The sequence below is a fragment of the Sinohyriopsis cumingii genome, unplaced genomic scaffold (assembly GCF_028554795.1).
Source record: "Sinohyriopsis cumingii isolate HCF-2022 unplaced genomic scaffold, ASM2855479v2 utg000295l, whole genome shotgun sequence".
NCBI lineage: Eukaryota > Metazoa > Mollusca > Bivalvia > Unionida > Unionidae > Sinohyriopsis > Sinohyriopsis cumingii.
In genome coordinates, this window is record NW_028315885.1 from 109,634 (window position 1) to 114,755 (window position 5,122).

Consider the following 5,122-nt stretch of genomic DNA (forward strand, 5'->3'; position numbering starts at 1 on the left):
GTTAAAGAACACGATGTTCTTGATTTATGCAACGTTCGATCTTTCGAATGTAAAATCACGTCCATTTGTAATGAAAGTCTTTGCTTGGCATATGACCCTGGTATTAAATGTCATCCGGTGAGACATTGCTGAAGCTAAATGTAATAATTTTGCAAAATTATCTTGTAAAGCTTGCATATGCCTTATTTGGCAAAACATGTTTGTGTTGGAATGCAAGACAATCTGCGCAGTTACAGTGTAGCAACTTGCAATGGTCCATTTTATTAAGGCGTTTGCACATATTGGTCGGAAAGGATAACTATGGGCTGACGGCGCTTGTTAGCATTTGGTGTAAAAATCGTTATAATACTAATATATGTTCTTCTAAAAATAATTTAGCTTTATTACGATCTTTTCCTTTACTATACAATTTCATATGAGTTCAGCTTTATTTATAAAGATACATTTGTGATAGATAGTTATAAGGTATCACTAAAAGCATTATCGCTTCGTTTCTATTAATAATGCATTGATAAGGTGAAAATAATTACGTCGCTGATAACTGCCAACGGTTTTACGAATCGTAACACAGAACAGCATAAACTCAGAAAGATTATTCAGTTTAGAATGTCAAAAAACGTAGGTGCTGTTCGCTCCAATGTTTTGTGTTTTCAGCTGTTGTCCGTGTTCTCAGTTCGTAGATGCGTTAATGCATCAACACATGTTAACGTATTAGTTTAGTCATTCACAATACTCTAGTCGTTATAATTTGATTATGGAAGTTGAACTGTAAGATAAACTTAGGTAATACGACACAGACTATTGTATCCATTAAAAAATCGTATGACCACAAGATAACTGATAAATGGCGTACGTCCTAAATTTTCATAAGATCAGGTTATAGTTGCAGAATACGGTTATCTGCTTTCTTATCCACGGTAAAGAAGTATAATAAAGAATAAAGTTACCTGGAGTGCTTAAAGAAATAAGTATAGCTCAGGTACTTAATTCCACTGATTTTCCCTATTGGACATACGTAGCTCTCAGTGCGAATCGGGTATTTACCGGTATATTTAATTCTGGGTCAGTTTGTAGCTCAAGTGTATTGTCACTGGTCATGTGTTACCTCTCGACGACCACGCCCCACCAGAATTCGTATAAATAGTGAGGACACGATCAACCCATGATCTTCAAGCAGGCAAGGAACAGAGAGCATCACCAATTTCTAATGATGAGGAATCTCGCCGTTTTGCTGCTACTTTTGGTCTTGTGTGCTGTCGCCTTATCCGCTGGTATTTCTTTATTTCCTTTTCCCTCTTTCCTTTCTTGTATTTCAATGCTTTTAATTTTCTCCGTCTCTTTCTGGTTTGAATGTATTATATTGTCTGCATACATTTGTTAGTACGTCTATGAGTGAAATTATGCGCAACGCTGAATATAAGAATGTTGTTATGGGAATTAAGCCTCACAAGACGGTTTTCATTGTTCAAGTCATTTTTGTACTCATCGCACATATATATATATATATATATATATATATATATATATATATATATATATATATATATATATATATATATATAATCTTAATTCTTTCCCAACACGCATGATTGGTATAATCCTCCGTATGCATGTATGTAAACTGAACAAATATTATGTTACATTGAGAGAAGAAACTAACATATTTTGAAAACAACAACATAGCATAGAGTTTAAAATTGGTACCATCTTAAATAATCTATATTACAGATCTTAGTGGGAGAATCAATGAATTTAACCGAGTAGCATAAATTACCCTAATGTGTTTAAGATGCAAAATACGTTTTGCCCATGAACGAATCGGTGGTAGAAGAGATCAGTCAGTTACATCTAAACACCATTAACAATGGTCAGTACGCTGCTCCTTTGGATGGTATCAAAACATATTACATTCAACTTTTAAACATCTTACACTTGCAAATCCCGGCAAAAATCATGAATCTTCGTTGGGGAAAAACAAACATTATGAAATCTGAAGGTGAGGGGGATAATCCACAGCCGTTTTTAGTATACTTAGTTTAGTTTATTGATGTTTTTTCGTATCTTATACACAATTGCAAGATATAAAAGGAGACATAAAACAAATAGAAATACCTTTACATTTACTAACTGTATTATTTTACTGACACAGTACACACTTTATTCACTAGAGTTTCGTGTAAAGCGATTGATTTGCCGGAAACATGTTTTTAGTGGATTGAATATATTTACGTGTTGCATATTTTACTGATAAATCAGGCAACACACAGCTGTAACTTTGATTAAATGAAATGATCTCTCTAAAACAGTTTACAACTTAAAACCGAGAGCCGTTTCGGAGTGGCTGACTTTTTATGGATGTAGGAGGTAAGGTGAGGTGGGATTGTCCTAATGTACAAATAATAATGATATAATTATAGTGATCTTTGTATGAAACATTTTAGAAAAGGGGAAAAAAATGTTGTGAATGTTATCTTAGCTGTGTGATTTTCTGTCAGCCTCATTTTGTTTTCAAGAAAAAATTTTATGACATAAAATGACATAGAACTCACTAACCAACAGGGACAACGTCAGTATTAATTGTATTATATTTATTTATTGTGGATCCCATGTGCTATTAAGAAATTGGTGATTAATGTGTGTAAAAACATTGAATTCATCAACAAACACTCATAGGTATAAGATAATTTTCGTTTCACATTTTGATAAAAAAAATGGGAATGGTTTACTAAACTTAGATAATGTCTGCATACGTTAGCACTTATGTTTATTACTATTTCATTCATAGCATGTTGCATTTGTGTTCAATATATGATTTGCTATTATTAACGATTGTTTTACAAAATAATATACCATCTGTAATTACCGAGATTCTTCTCCTTTCCTGGCAATTATAAAATGATGCGAAAATGTACATGGATATGTCTTGTTTGTTAATACTACAATAATGGTAAAATTGACACATTATTGGGGTTCAAACATGACAGGTAAGATTTGTTGAATATGACATCGTAATGTATATTCTCTGTAAACCAAATAATTTTATAATCAAATATCTATGAAAGCAGACAGTTTTCAATTATATCACCGTGTTGTTTCACACTGAGAATATTTGTACAGAAGAATATACAATGTCTTTTTCGACAAATCAGCTGAATTTCTTACTCTGGTAGCCTCCCCTTGCTACGTCTTGCTTGCGATGTATCGCCCAATGTGTTTGTACGCCATCAAATATGCATTCTTGTCCAGGTGTTCGTGAACGCAGAAGCTACGTGGACGAGGATGGTGACAAGGCTGCATTAGAGCTTTTACTACAAGCAATCGATGAAGGAAAAGTGGACATAAATGAGTAAGTTAGTGAAACAAATCTATCCTATTGACAATGTGATACAGTAGGCCCGATAGACTAGTTGTCTAGATTAGAAGATACAATTTGAATTATAATGATTAAGAGTGATCTGAAGTATGTTCATGTTGACTCGCTCGAAGCGCATTTAGTGATTCGTATCTCCAATGGCTTCAGCATTGCCAATTGAGAATTAATGATCCTACAAAATCAAATTCAAGCTCGTCTGAAGTATCACGTAACAGCCATAATGATTGGCTGGCTATGCTGTAACTTGTAACTGAGTAAAATTATTCTATTCAGAACAAGCTTGCAATGAGCGGGGGTTAAATAATCGAACTACTTCCGTGCGCACAAACCAAAGCTGAACAAGAACTGGGACCATTACAACCTTCCGCATATCTGGGCCGATCTGGTAACATCGCTCATCATTCCATCGAATGATGTCAACCTCAGTAGAGATTAAATCAGTCTGATGATGAATACCTCAGCGTGAGGACGAATGTTTCAAAATAGCTTTATATATATTGCTTGTGAATTTCAGTGGACAGGTAAAGGACAGTGTTCATATTATTAGCTAATACTACATATTTTTCATTTTTCTCAGGCTGATGGCCAACAGAGAAAATAGTCCGAGTCGCAGGCTTTGGTTTCCACTACGTATACGATGGTTGGGCAAAAAATAACCAAATCGCAATCAACTCACACCCGTCTAGAACATCCGAAATAGCTGATAGCCACCCAATTCCTCGTATAGTGAGCTTGCTATGGACTGCTTGCCTATGGAAGTTTATAACAGAATTATTGAAAAAATAATATTTTATATTGCAAGTATGAAATAAAATTAATTCTGGTTTAATGTTCTTGAACCTCTTTAGCGCGCTTAGATATCACATTTATCAGATCTAAACCAGCAGTCGATCAATAACTAAACATATTCTATAAAACCAGTTCTAACATCTCGGAAATGCGGTAATTGAACGGGAGTCATACATATCCACATAAGTCGTGATCCATGCCTCTATTGTGCAACGTTCTTATAAATAAATAAATTATCTGTACCACAATTCCAATCTGAGTTGTCTTGCTGACAGAACCTCAATTCTCGCATTGTTGTGTGACTGAAATATTTGTGAGTTGGATATATGGTGTGTCTTACTGAAAGATATGGCAATCGAATATGTGGTGTATTTTAATAACTATATATAAATGATACACTAGGAGCTCTTAGTTGATTTGAAAACCAAAACATACTACACATGTATTTCATTTCAACGACCATGTTCGTTTCCAGCAATTTTTCTTCTTTGAAACGAATCGTTCTTAGCAAAACCCATTGATGACACTTAGATGAATTACCTTTCTTGATTTATCGTTATCAAACCATAGTGCCATAAATGAGAATCGATTGTTAAACCTGTACATTTCTGCAACATATTCCCTACTCTTGTACCTATTTTGTGTGCGTATGAGTGTTGGTAAAGATATGTAAATCTAGAATTGGTGCAAATGAATTTACAAAGACGATAATATTGCAGGCATGGGATGCTCCTTTTTCTAATCACGTCAGTACCCATCTATTCATACACGTGAGTTGACCATGCTGAATGTAGATGTATAATTTATTGACAAATACAGTACAAACAAATGGGATTTCAGAAATCAGTAAGGAACAGTTCGATGGTTATATGTTGAGAAATGTGTCTTGAACAAATAATGTAAACTTTACCTATTTAACTGGAAACATGGAGGCGATTTTAATTAACAAAACAATGGAGT

At 34.2% G+C, this 5,122-nt stretch overlaps 1 long non-coding RNA gene across 1 annotated transcript; it reads left to right on the forward strand.

Annotated features, from left to right (window-relative positions):
- Nucleotides 1-1,069: 1,069 nt before the first annotated feature.
- Nucleotides 1,070-4,202, forward strand: LOC149774370 (uncharacterized). Its single transcript, XR_016416876.1, has 3 exons — nt 1,070-1,271; nt 3,247-3,346; nt 3,951-4,202. It is a non-coding gene; the product is annotated as an uncharacterized LOC149774370 (long non-coding RNA).
- Nucleotides 4,203-5,122: the final 920 nt, after the last annotated feature.